Raw genomic sequence first — 16,350 nt, forward strand, 5'->3', positions numbered from 1 at the left:
TGATGTGTACACCCCGTTTTCTTCATACGTGTCTTAAGGTACATAATTAATCGTTAGAACGTTTATATTCCCGTTTGCTTTTGTGATTGAATGATTTAAAGTTTAGTTGATGTATACGATATATATACACATATATACTTGAAGAATGTAAGCACGTATATTACATGCATGGGTTTTTATGGTGTTAAGTCGAGTGAGGCTTTATGATGAATTTTAGATGTATATAAGAGGCGAGAACGAAGTGTACAAGTCGTGTAAATCATAGTGGGTTTAAGATATTAAAAATTGGTCAGTTGGCGGCCATTGTCGCGCCGCGGAGAGGAAGTGTCGCGCCGCGACACTTAACTAGAATTAAAATCAGGAGGGGAACAAACAGCTCAAAAAATCAGTTGAATGCCGCGCCGCGGCATATAAGGTCGCGCCGCGACATGCCTGCGGGCCTGATGCATTTTTCAGCTTATTTTAATGGATTTTAGGGGCAATTTGGTAACTTTCGCTTGTGGCCAACTTTAACACCCGAAATCTTATCCTCTCATTTCATTTTCTTTTCTCTTTTCTTCTTCTATTTACTCTCAAAACATAAAACCCATTTAGTTTAAAAGTGAGATTCAAAGGTGAAGACTTGTGATTCGATCTTTGGAACAAGAAGTAAATTTGTTACTACAACTTGATAGTGTTGGTAAGTCTTAACTCTGTGTTTTGAGTTTTAGTTAATTTATGGCTAGGGTTTGGTCATTCGAGACTTGTAAGACCCATTTGGGGGTTAAATGGGTGAATTTGGGTTAAATTGATGTAAGGAAACCCTAATAGCTATAATCTAGGGTTTGGTCATGTAAATCAAGGCTTGTAAGTGTTAATGGTGTTTAAGTCACTAATACGCTTGTAAAATGATGAAAGTTTGTTAATGGTTTCTAGTTTGACCAAATGTCTGAGTCTAAGCTTTAAAATGGGTCAAATGGGAAATGGTTGACCTAATTGGGTAGAATGGGTATGAAATGCCCAAAGTTTGGATTAGTTGGTGTTAGTAGACTTTAATCACTAGCTTTTAGTGATTAATGATGAGTCATGGCCTTTAATGGGCGGTTGAGGTGTAAATGAGTCATTTAATGCAATCAGGTCATTAAATGCTCAAGTATTAAATGTTGGTGTCTAGTCCAACTAGCTTGTGTAATGAATGTGTACTTAATGAATTAGGTACTTGCCTTGAAGCTTACAGAAGTGTTTAATCACCGCCGACGTGATAAGGTGAGTGGAATAATTATGTGTATACATATATAATGTATTTATTTGTTTGATTGACATGTGGAATATTCGCGGTGTTTAAGACAACACATTGTCATGGGAGTGGAATTGTCGCGGTGTTTAAGACACCACTCATTGTTTTGATTGACATGTGGAATTGTCACGGTGTTAAAGACACCACATTGTCATGGGGGTGAGTTAGTCGCGGTGTTTAAGACATCACCCGGGAGATTAGTGATTACGCGGCGTATGTACACTAATGGATGTTATGAACTCCGATGGTCTTTAGCGAGTACCGTTCCCTAGTACGATTGGTTAACCATGGTTGTGTGAACTTTGTATTAGCATATCTAATTGTGAAAAATATGCTATTAGTGTCGCTAGCTTATTGTGAAATGCGGATATTGGTTTATGCATAATGTTTGCATAGTTGTCGAATTGCTAGCTTGTATGCGGTATTGTGTAAGTGATTGCAAGTAAGTAGGTTATATATGTATATGTATAATTATTGCATTCACTAAGCGTTAGCTTACCCCTCTCGCTGTTTACTTTTTAGATGCAAGTGTGGAGAAAGGGAAGGGGGTTGTTGGGTACTAGTTCCCTTGTTGGATGCTTGTCGAAGTTTTTAGATGTCAACCTTGAGTTTTGGTAGTTTAGCCCCAAACTATGCTCGGGTGTTATTTGGATTAAAACTACCATGTTAATGGGTCGAACTTACATTACATTTGATTAAGGGCCTTCGTGCCTTCCTTGTAAACATTAAACTTGTGATATTGTTTTAATGGGTTGAATGGAACATTTTACGTTATGAAACCGTTTAAGCAGGCGTTAATGATTATTTATTTTAAAGAAAAAAAAGTGTCGTGCCTTATGCGGGTTGGGTTGTTTCAAGTGGTATCAGAGCATGGTCTAAGGGATTTAGGCGACTTGAGAATAAGTGTCTAGACTTGGACTTTATTGTGTACGCATTTTATGCGGGACTTGTAGGAGATGGGTCGGACCGGGGTTTGGTTAGTGCCTAAGTTTAGGTGAGCTATCTATGATCTACTTGTTTCGTGTTGTGTTTGCAATCATCAAGCGAGATAGATGTTGTACTAGCAAGTTAATGCGACGTGCTCGCATAACAATGATTAGCTACCATTGTTACGGGTTCAAGTCGTGCCAAATGAGCGATGTATGACGAGTATTGAGCAAGATGGGATGTTGTGTTATATATATATGTGTTGTTTCTTTTCGTTTCATTGTTTAACCTAGTCCGTTTTATAGTATGAAGACAAGAAACGGACCCGAGAACAATGACGAGGTTACGAGTGAGGACGTCGAGTTTACGACCAAAGTTGAGGCCATTATGCAAAGGCGTCATGCTGTTTTCTTGGAAGATGTTAAGAAGATGTTCTTGGATTCGATTGACGAGCAAGTGGTCAATCTAGTCAAGGAACAAGTAAAGGTCGTTCTTCACGAAGATAATGTGGGGAGATGAGACTTTTATTATAAGAATTTCAAAGATGCTCAACCTCCCACTTTTGATGGCGAAAGGGATCCGCTAAAGAGCAATCGTTGGATCTCCGATATGGAGGGGGCTTTTCGCACTTGTGAGTGCCCTCTCAATAAGAAGACAAGGTATGGTTGTAGCATGTTAAGGGGTGATGCCAAGATGTGGTGGGATGCAAAAATCCAACTTTATGGTGATGAACAATGTATGGATTTCACTTGGGACGAGTTCAAGACGGAGTTTTTCGACGAGTACCGAACTTCGGACGATCTTACTAGACTTAAGGACGAGTTGTGTGCCTTGAGGCAAGGGTCGATGGATTTGAACACTCTCAAATCTGTTTTCTTGTCAAAGACCCAATTTTTCCCGGAGTATGTCGGGAATGATAAAATGTTGAAGGAAGACTTCTATCGAATCTTGAACGATAGTTATCAATAGAAGATTAGTGTGAGTGTGGTGAAAAGTCTTGACGAGTTGTTCAATATGGCCAAAGGTTTTGAGGCGCTCGTGTTGAGAAAGAGTGGCTTTACTTTTGGCAAGAGGAAGTTTAAAGCTACTAGTCATTCGAACAAGAAGAGTAAAGGTGCAACTGAGAGTGTTGGAAGTGTGAAGAAAGGTGCTTCCGGAGTTTTTCCTTATTCTTGTCACAATTGTGGACGGAGGGGACATATGGCCCGTAATTGCACCAAGCCATATTCTATAACCAAACTCACTTGTTATAATTGTGGTAAAGAAGGGCACCGAAGGCTGGAGTGTCCCGATTTAAACATTGATCATGTTAAACGGTTGGAGAAAGCAGCGGGCACGGCTTGGGGTCGCAACTATTTAACGACGAATGATGAGGCCAAGCAATCCAATGAAGTTGACTCAGGTACTTTCATGGTTAACTCTAATCCGATAAGGACACTATGTGATAGCGGTGCAAACTTATCGTTTGTGTCTCCGCGATTTGTGTCTAAGCTTGATAAACCACTAGCTAAGTTAAGTCATCCGGTAGAAGTTGAAATAGCGGATGGTAAGACGGTGCTAGGGGTTGATGTTTGTAATGATTGTGATATTGTGTTTGGTACCAAAATGTTTAAAATTGATCTTATCCCGATGATGTTGGGTGAATTTGATATTGTCATTGGCATGGATTGGCTCGATCGTTATAGAGCCGATATTGCATGCCATGAAAAGTCTATCCGTGTAAAGACCCAAAGTGGGGGAGAGTTGATTATTCATGGCGAGAGACGGAGAAGACTGGTGCCTTTATGCACTATTTCACGGGCACTTTGTTTTCTTACTAGCGGTGGTATGGCTTTTTGTGATGACCCGTCCAAATCCATTTGGATGAATACATCATTAATTGATTTCATAGTGAGGTTTTGACCTCTATATGATATGTTTTGTAAACATTGCATTCTTTTGAAAAGGTACATCATAAATGAATATATAAATCCATGGTTTTCAACGTCTGATGATTTCTACGTATAGACAATCACCGTATATAATAGTTTCTAACAATACATCCGTTGACAATACAGTCAAATAAGATACATGGTGATGATTTTGTAAATGCAAGGTTTTCTCGAATAAAGCATGTATGACTCCATGCACATAGCTGAAGCGACCCGTCCTAATCTATAAGGACGAATACAATAACATATGGATACATTGCGAGGTATTTGACCTCTATATGATACGTTTTACAAACATTGTATTCATTTTTAAAAGACAAACTTTCTTTACATCGAAAGTTGACGGCATGCATACCATTTCATAATATATCCAACTATAATTGACTTAACAATAATCTTGATGAACTCAACGACTCGAATGCAACGTCTTTTGAAATATGTCATGAATGACTCCAAGTAATATCTCTAAATGAGCAAATGCGCGGATGTATTCTTTAATACCTGAGAATAAACATGCTTTAAAGTGTCAACCAAAAGGTATAACGACCCTCATTGTTCCATTCTATATTTTTCCATATTAATGCCCAACAATATAATTAAACTTAACGATTAAACTTTAATTAACGATTGTTAAGTATTAAGAATTATAAATTATATTAATTAACTTTGTGTAATAATTGACAAGTTAATAAAAGATAAAATAATGAGTTAATAAACTTTCGTGAACAAAATAAATAACCTTAAACCTTGTACACTTAAATAATTAAACTTGATAATTAAGGAACCATTTAAACTAATCTAAAGTACAAGGACTAAAATGAAAAATTTCCAAACACTCCCTTTTAAGGCCTAGCTGATTTTTTTTTTTAAAAGAGTAAAATGCCCAAATTGCCCTCCCAATTTCGGCTCCCATATCACCTCCTCAATCCTTGACTTGTTCCCTAAGTAAAACTTAACCTAAACCTAATTCTAGAATTCTCTAATCACTCGTATAAATAGGGACCTAGGTTAGAGCTAATCTTGTACCAAATCAATATCACAATTCTCTCTAAAAAATCACTCCCTCTCTCCCTTTGTGAATTTCGGCCAAGGAGGAAAAACCACCACCACCATCGAAATCTTCATCATCATCTTCAAGATCTTCAAGTGATCTTCAAGTATCTTCATCGTGTTCTTCGTGTTCATCAAGATCTTCAAGGGTGTTCTTCGGTTTTGATCTTCATCTTCAAGTCATCATCATCTTTTTCTTGTTAATCTTCATCAATCTTCATCAAGGTAAAAACCCTAGATCTAAAACCTATAAAAAAACCCTATAAAAAAACTATATATATACATATACACGATATATATACATGTATATATATATTTAATACTTAAAACCTAATTAATCTAACCCTAATTTAATAAAACCCTAATATTACCTAAACCCTAAAACATTAAATAAAACCCTAATCATTACCTAATCATTACTTCACTAAACCCTAAATCTAATAATACTATTAAACATTTATCACATAAACCCTAATCATTTAAATACTACATTAATTAATTAAACCTAATTAATTAATAAAACCCTAATACTACTTATACCACTATCTAACACTTATACACTTATATTATTACTAACACATATAATATACTACTACTTATATTATATTATACGATTACGATAGTCATTCGCGATAGCGTGAAGTTACTTGAACATCGACGTTTCTTAAGGCCTAGGGTGATCCTTGGTACCACTATGGGACGCTTGTGGATTACGAATGCCAAATTTAGATTTTGGTCAAAAAATCCTGGGCCAACCGGTAACAATTGGTCATTCTGGTGACTCGGCGGTGGAATAGATGTTTGGGTATGATGCACAATGTCAAACCCGACTATGGTAATCGTACACCTAGTTATCTTCACACTTAATAGGTGGTAGACTTATTAAGGACAAATCACTAGTATTCGACACTAAGTTACTAAAAGTGGAAGTTACTAAAAGTAGAAACTTACTAAGAATGGAACTTAGTAAAACGAACTATACTTAAAACACTTGCATACTTAAACTTAAATTTAGGCATAACATTTAACTACTCTTAAATGTCAATAGGTTGACTTTCTGCTCATTCATCCAAACTTTCTATTCCGAGAAATAACTATCTCTCTCTACTTACTAAGGTGAACTCATAGCCCCACTCTTTATTGCTAGCAACTTATTTAACTTTTTGGGGTGAGACACATGCTGCTTTTACTATTTACAATTTAGACACAAGCACCAACTGTTAAACTATACTATACCCGACTATGTCCGACTAAGTCCATACAGTGATATTTTTAATTGCTCGTTAAATGCATTCTTAGTTATTGGGGGTAGGCCTATCGGGAGTAACGTCCCCGATACATTTGACCAAGTCATTGTATTACTTAATAATGAAATTAAACCGACAAGTATAGACACAACTTGTCATTGGGGCAAACTTTGAACGTTTAGTCTAAATATCACGAATTGGCATAACTTTTTGATCCCTGCGAGATCAACTTTATAAACTAAATCTTGTGGTCTAAAACAATGGTCAAACATATTTGTTAAACCTATGAACTTCACTCAACCTTTTTGGTTGACACTTTAGCATGTTTTGTCTCAGGTGCCGATTGATCAAGCTTACTTATTTACTGTTTATGTGATGCTACTTGGACTTACGATCAAGAGATATCACATTTATTATTCTTGCATTTGAAACAATTACTTTATTGAAATTTCCATTATTGTAACGACATTTTATTTTCCGCTGCGTACTCAATAAAGTTTGTTTTATCATTTAGTATTGTTCTCGTATATTATAATATGTTGATTTATTTGATATTAAGTCACATTTCGCCCAGGCCCTAACTGGGGGTGTGATAGATTGGTATCAGAGCATAACCAGGCTGTTATAGAGAACCAGGATTGCATCTTTATGTGTGCCTTACTTGCTAGCTAGGGTGCCTTAGCAATCAAGGAAACTATAACCTTTCCTGCCATAGACTTAAAGCACTTAGGATTGCCTTATAATCTTAACAACTTTGCTTTGATAATCTTGGCTTAAAATGCTAATCAAAGTCTCATTTTAGGATGTCAGGCTCAAGCGTTAATCAACCAAACAAGATGACTCTCTTCAAATCTTCTGAAGAAATGGCTCGCTTTAAACCTACTAACGAAGTAGGTACTGGATACTCATCCACTGAAAGACAAGTCTAAAGCCCACCTTATGGTCTTGGTGGTCCACCCTCACCAAACTATAGTCTGAATACTTTACCTAAGTCTCCCGACTACTACTCAACCCTAAGAATTGAAGACAAGGGGAAATGCCCTGCTGATTTTAAAGAAGATGGCCCTTCTAAGAAGAGAGCCCGATCTCCTTCTTATGATAACCATAATTCCATGTGTGAAATCATGAATCTGCGAACAACTATCGAGAATAACTTTGATGGTTTGCTTCGCCATGTTGTAAGAATCGAGGCTCGAATGGATGAAAAATACCTAGTGATCAAGAAACTTTTGGAAGAAAATGCGGAGTTAAAGAAAGAGATAAAGTTGGTGAAGTATGAGGAAGAACGTAACACCTGCTGGGGAAAGCAATCACTTGCTCATCTCAAGGAGGATGTTGATTTCTGGATGGATATGGAAAGAAATCAAGTCAATAAGCAGCTTGCTCTAAAGGGGTACGATAACAACGCAGTCCACAACCACATTACTAACCTCTATGATAACCTCGAGTATCTATATGAGAAGCAAAAGGCGAGGAACGAGAAAGTTGATGAGTTTATGAAGAAGGTTGAGGACGAGAAGAAGAAATATGAAGATTACTTCAATCTTAATATTTCCTAGTTTATTTTTCCAATTTCTTATCTATGTAAAGGCTATGCCTTAAATTATTTCTATTTCCAAATCGTGCATTAAAAGGGCTATTTAATGCCTCGTTCTAATAATATAAAGTGTTCTATTAATATCATGTGATATCAATGCTTTATATTATTCATACTTGTAATTGCTCAAAATTATAACTTGTCACCTTACCAAACTTATGTTCACTTCTATGTAGTGACATCATGGTTCGTCCAGCTGCACCTACCGTTAATAACATCGTGTTGACCACTGAGCAATTCCAACAGTTGCTTGCTGCCGCCCAAGTCAACGCTCAAGCTAATCATGCTAACACCCAACCGAAACCTTGTTCTTACAAGGACTTTACAAACTGCCACCCTCCCGCTTTCAAGGGAAATGAAGAAGCTGTTGAACTAGTTCGATGGTTCGAGAAGCTAGAGTCTATCTTCCATGTTTGCAACTGCGGAGATAACGATCGGGTCAAATATGCCACTAGCTCATTAGCTGGTAATGCTTTGACTTGGTGGACTGCTCAAGCTAAGTCCGTGGGAATTGACAATGCTAATGCAATTCCATGGGACGAACTCAAAAGCATGAAGGTTAATAAATTCTGTCGTAGAAGTCAAGTACAAAAACTTGAAGCCGAGTTTTGGGAACTCAAGGTGAAGGGTACTGACATTGAAAGCTATACCAATCGTTTTCTTGAGCTTTCTACTTTGTGTCCCGAGATGTTTCCTACTGAAGCTAGAAGGATTGAAAGGTATATTGAAGGTCTTCTCGAGGATGTTTAGGGGAATGTTATTGCTGCCGAGAAGGTTACTCTTGATGCTGTGATTCTCATGGAACAAAATCTGATGTTGGCCAAGAGAAGAAGAGCGTCGGCTAATAAGCAGGTTGATACTAAGAGTAATGAAGGTAAAAGGAAGTTTGAGCCGTCTTAAGGTTCGACTCGGAATGTTAGTAAAAAGCCTGCGGATAGTACAAGGACGAATTATAAGGGTACCTATCCTTTTTGTATTCGTTGTGAAAGGCATCACCCGGGGCGGTGTACTGCTACTTGTTCGTTGTGTAAGAAAGTGGGACACGTTGCTAAGACGTGTAAGACTCCTCCAAAGGATAAAGCTATTGTTCCTGCCAAAGCTCCTCCTACTTGTTACACTTGTAGAGAAAAGGGACACATTAGTCCAAATTGTCCTAAGAAGAAAGATACTCCCACTACTGGAGCCAACACGACTGCTGTAAAGGGTCGTGCATATGTGATTACTGCTGCTGAAGCTCGAGAAGAGGATGAGGTCATCATGGGTACATATCTTGTCAATAATTGTTACGCAACTATTTTATTCGATACGGGTGCTGACAAAAGTTACGTGTCTAGTGAATTTTGTACCCTATTTATTGAAAAGCCTCAACCCTTAGAATCTAAATGATTAGTAGAAGTAGCCAATGGAAAGATTATGAAAGTCGAAAAAATCTATAAAAACTGCAATCTAATCTTAGCCAATAAAGAATTCAAGATAGACCTTTTGCCGGTCGAGCTCGGAAGTTTTGATGTCGTAGTTGGAATGGATTGGTTACGTCCATTACATGCTGCAATCTTGTGTTTTGATAAAACCATTAACATTCCGTTGGGAAATGGAGAGACTCTAGTCATTCAAGGTGACAAGAGTGGTTCTAATCTCAACATTATCTCCTGTATTAAAAATCGCAAATACCTTATGAAAGGTTATCCAGAAATTATAGCCCACGTTAAGATGATTGAAACGAAAGAGAAGTGTATTGAAGATGTACCAGTGGTTAAGGACTTTCCCGATGTGTTTCCCAAAGATCTTCCTGGTCTTCCACCTCCTCGACAAGTTGAATTTCAAATTGATTTGTCTCCTGGTGCTACTCCTATTGCTAAAGCACCATACCATTTAGCACCTTCTGAAATGAAGGAACTTTCCAATCAACTCCAAGAACTATTGGAAAAAGGTTTCATTCATCCAAGCTCGTCCCCATGGGAGCTCCTAGTCTATTCGTTAAGAAGAAGGATGGTACGTTGAGAATGTGCATTGATTACCACGAATACAACAAGCTTACTATTAAGAACCGCTATCCACTACCGCGTATTGATGATCTATTTGACCAACTTCAAGGGTCGAGTGTTTATTCAAAGATTGATCTGAGGTCCGGTTATCACCAACTTAGAGTCAAGGAATCCGATATTCCTAAGACTGCTTTTCATACTCGTTATGGGCACTATGAATTTTGTGTTATGCCTTTTGGTTTAACTAATGCTCCTGTCGTGTTCATGGATCTTATGAATCATGTCTGCAAGCTGTATCTCGACAAATTTGTCATTGTATTCCTTGATGACATTTTGATCTACTCCAAGAGTGAGAAAGAAAATGAGCAGCATCTGCGCATGATTTTTGAACTCTTACGAAAGGAACAACTCTATGCTAAATTTTCAAAGTGTGAGTTTTGGCTCAAAACCGTACAATTTCTTGGACATGTTGTTGATAATAATGGAATACATGTCGATCCAGCTAAGATTACCGTTATTCAAAACTGGGAGATACCAAAGACTGCGAAGCATATTCTTCAATTTTTGGGACTTGCCGGTTATTATCGGAGATTCATAAAAGATTTTTCTCTTCTCGCTAAACCCCTTACGAAGTTAACTCACAAAGGGAAGAAGTTCGAGTGGTCCGATGTAACGACCCGGAAATTTCCGACCAAATTTAAACTCTAATCTCTATATGGTTCCGACACGATAAGCAAAACCCTAAAGTTGACCCGCACTTTTTCAATCATTCTATACTTATAAGATTAATATTTACATAAATTAAACCTTACCAACATGATAAGCAATCCAAATTGTTGAGACTTATGTTTTCGAAAAGAGTTTTACACAACGTTTGACCGTCTAGTTTGACCGATGATATCACGAACTATACAATATATGATAATTATACGTTTGTGTATATATATGTATATATACATATTTAACATGATTAATGAATGTTTTAATATCTCATTTTGTATTAATAACAATAAGTTATAAGTATATTTTGAAACTACTAACCTAAGTTTTCAAAACAATAACCATACGTAACGTTATTTAACATAAATACTTATGACTTATAATGTTTATACATATATCGTATAAGTAATGTATTTAATCACTTTTAAGAACTTAAATACATAAAACCATATAAGTGTATTCACAAAAGATAGCTATATTTGAATCCTCATTCCATTTTTCACAAAATTTCTATACGTATATCTAGAGTATTTATACTCGTATCATACCTAGCTTCTATACGTATTTACTATTGGTATATACACATCAAATCACTACCAACCAGCCCTTGTTCATGCCTTATGTATAAGGTAATTACTTTTGTATTATTGTTTGATAAATACACAAGATTACAAACTAAAATTTTGTCTTAATACCCTTAGAATCACCTTTTTTTATACACCATGGGGGATCATCATTTGATTCAATTTTTACAACCATTTCTTAAGATAAACACACACTCTTCTATAACCCTTAAACCCCTTAATCATCTCAGCTCATATCTATGAAGATCTAGCTTCAAAAACCTTACTTAATCACCATAAGAAAACCATACAAAAACACTTCAAGAAATCCTTCCAAGAACACAAACTTACTTCCAATCTTTCATCCACTTCCATCACCCTTTTGGTTCTAGCTTTTTACTTCTCTTTTACAGCAACCTTGTCCAAGGAACTTGAGGTAGTAACTATGTTCATAACCTTATTCGATTCATATATATATAGCTATCTTATTTTGTGGTATAAAAATTTAACAAACAAGAACATAGTTTGAAAGTTTTCAAACTTGTTTGCAACCTAAATAGATCCTTCTAACTTAACTTTTAAAATACTTCAAGACCTGAAATATAACTTAATTACATGCTAACTTAACAAGGTATAACTTGGTTTTTCAAAGAATACCTTAAAAACTGTTTTTACGACGTCGGAGTGCAACCGGGGACTGTTTTGGGTTGGATAATTAAAAACCATCTTAAACTTTGAATTGAAGGTTTATGTTCTGGAAAAATGATTTTTACTATGAATATGATAACACATAAAAATTTCATGATTTAATTCAAAGTATAAGTATTTTTAGAAAAATGGTCATTAAATGATATTTTTTGTAACAAAAATGTTTAACTTCATAAGTTTCACTAAAGTTTCACCTATGCCGTGTGATTTTGAATACAAACCAAGGTATTTTCAGTTCATAGTCTTAAAGAGGGACTCGATCCAAGGAGATGGCAAGTTGAATCAACGAAAACGGATTTGTAACGAAGAAACTATGACCGAAACAAAATTGGTTATCCAAGACTTGTTTAACTTCGGGATTAATTGGGAAAAATTAAATAAAATCACATCTTTCTAAGATAACATGATATTTTATATATATGTACTTATAATTCAATTTTATATGGTTCAGGATCACCCGTAAACAATACGAGAAGATTAATCATAAGATCCCATGTTTGTACGCAACACGTCATTTGACAACACCGGTACTTTATGTACGCAACACGTCATTTGACAACACCGGTACCGTGGGTCAAGATTAATCTCGACCAATACATATACGATGGGGTTTTAGTTATTTCGTTGGGGGTTTTATTTATTTCATTGAGGGTTTATTAAACATCTAAATATGAACCATTAAAATTGAATTACTAACAACGAACTGCTAACTACGGACTAAGGAATTATTCAAAGTATTAAAAGTATTATAAGTATATATATGTGAAGATTGTTTAAAAAGAAAAGGTTTTGATATATTATATATGGATAGGTTCGTGATATCAATCGGAGACCAAGTCGAAAATTACATAACTTCAAGACAAAAGTGAGTATATAGTCCCTTTTAAACTTTAAATATTTTGGGCTGAGAATACATGCGCTGTTTTTATAAATGATTTACGTTATGGACACAAGTAACTGAAAAATATATTCTACGTTGAGTTGTACCACTGGCATACTTCCCTGTAGCTTGGTAACTACTATTTACAGCGGTATTGTAAACGCGAATCCTGTTGATAGATCTATCGGGCCTGACAACCCCAACCGGACTGGACGACCAGTATTCAACGGTTGCACAGTACTTCGTTTCGTGACTACACTTGGTACGGTGTAGTAAGATTTCATATTAAAGGGAATATGCGACGTGATTAATTGTTAAGCATGGTTACCAAGTGCTCAACCACTTAGAATATTTTTTATTGAAATGTTTACATACGAAATCTTGTGGTCTATATATATATATTGCTGCCGGCATTAAACCTATATCTCACCAACTTTATGTTGACATTTTAAAGCATGTTATTCTCAGGTATGAATTAAGTCTTCCGCTGTGCATTAGCTCGTACTAAGGATACTACTTGAGGCCATTAAGGACTTATATCATAAGGCGTTGCATTCGAGTCATTGAAGTTCATAGAGACTATTATTAATTAAATGGCGGTTTAGGTCATTTGAATATTATGAAATGTCAGGCGAATATGTCAATTTTGGATGTAACTATAGATTGCCTTTTAAGAATAAATGCAACGTTTGTAAGAAGTATCATATAGAGGGCAAGTACCTCGCAATGTTATCAACTATTGTAATTCGTTTGTAATCAATATGGACAACGTCCGGATGATTAGTTTCGGATCCTTTCAGTTGGTATCAGAGCGTTGGTCTTAGCGAACCAGGCCTTGCATTAGTGTGTCTAACTAGTAGTTGTTAGGATACATTAAGTGAGTCTGGACTTTGACCGTGTCTGCCTGTCAAAAGTTTTGCTTATCAATCCTAGTCAGAAATCATCTGCTTATCATCCTTAGGGAACTGCCTGCTTATCATTCTTAAGTCTAGACACGTCTTACTGCATTTAGTGCATCGATAGTGTATAGACAAAATTCATATCCTAGCGTATCTGTTACTATAGACATTGCCTGACGTATTTCAAAGATTCTCCGTAATTCATGGGATTTTGATATTATATATACATATGTAAATTATGTATTGAAGAGTACCAAACCCAACTCCTATAATCTATTCCAAACCAAAAATTCATTTCTCCGACCATACAAGATGGATTCTTCATCCAGCTCAAATTCCTCCAACTTCGATAGCTTCTCCGATATGGATTTCCATTCGAGCTCCGAGAACAGCGTTACCGGAATGGATCAACCAATTTCCCATCATCTATTCTGGATGAATTGGGGATAGGTTCGTAATATACTAAATTTCTGGAGGCAAGAAGAAGGTGATCCATTCCATCCACCAAATTGTCCTCTTAACGATGAACCTGAAGCACTTACCGGCGAACCTATTCGAAACACCATTTCCTCGCTCATTTCTAGAGTATCTCGTCATGATCACATACTATCCCATATTTCAAATCTTGTTCATTCGCTCGTTCCAACCGTCAATCATCCCGGTATAATAGAAGAAGTCAACGAACTCCGTGCTCGGGTAGTGGTTTTGGAGAATATGGTGCGAAGGTTACAAACACCAACGGCAGCACCAGCAGCATAATCCGTACTACCATCGTCAATGCCGACAGTACCTTTATCACCCCAATCACAACCGTGCCTTAAATCTCAACATCACAATCTGTATCTCGAATATCAACATCACACGACTCCATATCTGTACTTCGAGTATGATCTTCGTTCTATATATCGTTCTACATCGATTATCTTCGCTTTACGTATCGTATGACGATTATGTAATTTCTAAAGTCTTACAGATTATGTAATCTAGAATTAACAATAAATCAAATGAGTTTAATATCTTATTGACTCATTAAATCTATGATTATCTCTGAAGAAAATATATATGCAAGTATATTTTCATAAAGATAGTAATTAAAAAAAAAAATTCCTTCGTACAAACTATTAATGATGAAAATATTTTAACGGGTGGGTAGTACCCGAGGAATATTTAGAATTCACATTAATAAGTTATATTGTACATTCTTGAATCTGATTCAACGATTATCTATTATCTTACTTACAACCACCGATATTCGTATCCGCTCACCCCAGAATAACCATTTTCAATCAAATTTCATATTCGGATTTTGACCTACCAGAATCCAACAAGTGGCATAAATAAGAAAACATTGGACAATTAAAATGAATTAAAATGTTGATTGTAACATATGAAACTAAACAATTCTTCAAGCTTGCCACTTGATTTTATCTTAAACCTCATTCGTAACTTGACGATTACAATTCGCATTCAAATCCTTTCATGATTCCTGAAAACACCTCGACCGAGAAATTGAACCAGCCGCACCTCGTCTACGGAAGAAAGATTCCTGCATACAATTATGCACTTGAGAAACCTTCGAAACCAAAGTTATAAACTTATCCGCGTTGAATTCCTTATCATTCCTTGGTAAAAACAATCATACGATTCCTTTTCAATTAGCTAATTGTCACAGCTCCACTTTGACTTCTCAATGAGACTACTCCTATTATAACCTCGATATTTATACCTTGTCCTTTTGACGTCGTTACCAGAAAATCCTTTATATTTCACGACATCATCAGCAAATGTACCAGCAGATCGTCCACCCTTTGGCGAAATCCGCAATTAGCATTTTGAAAATTTTGCAGAACTTCCCCAGTTATACCTATAACATTTATTCCTAAGAAATTTCATACTTCGAATGTGAAGTTTCTGAAAACACCCTGAACTATGAAGTAGCTCTTGAAATGCTGATGAAGCAGCAAAAACTGTAAACGACTTTAACAATCAAAAGATTGATGATAAAGAATGGTATGGTGGTAAAGCTGAGAAAAAGAGAAGGTTTGGAACTGGAAAACAGATTGAGCAAAGTATGAAGGAGGCCGTGAACAAATCATGAAAACAGAACCTGCCTTCAAAGGATCCAAATGATTCAGTGCCTGCTGAAACCGTTAGTAAGAACACTGCTCTTTATTCTAAACTTTTCAAAATGATATTCTTCACCATCATTTTATCTTAGATATTATAAGATATCTTCATTCGTTATACATATTTTTCATATTTCTGGAGATATTTTTACAACTATTCCTATCTGCGATCATTTAACTCTCCGTAACATCTGCGCTACAATATAAAAGAAACTGTGTTAGTTTCTAAATTCTGAAATCTCTAAGTTTAAAAATATGAATGTTTTGAAGTAGTGTTGGGAACTGATACATGAATTAGTATAATATAATGAAACTTGATCAACTTCATTATATTACAGTAAGTCATGTTAAGTTTCTAATGGAATGTGATGATTCACAGTACCGTCATCATGTGCCATGTTACACGGCTCTTACATTCTATCAAGTCTCCAAACATATTAG

Source organism: Rutidosis leptorrhynchoides, chromosome 2 (genome assembly GCF_046630445.1).
Source record: "Rutidosis leptorrhynchoides isolate AG116_Rl617_1_P2 chromosome 2, CSIRO_AGI_Rlap_v1, whole genome shotgun sequence".
Lineage (NCBI taxonomy): Eukaryota > Viridiplantae > Streptophyta > Magnoliopsida > Asterales > Asteraceae > Rutidosis > Rutidosis leptorrhynchoides.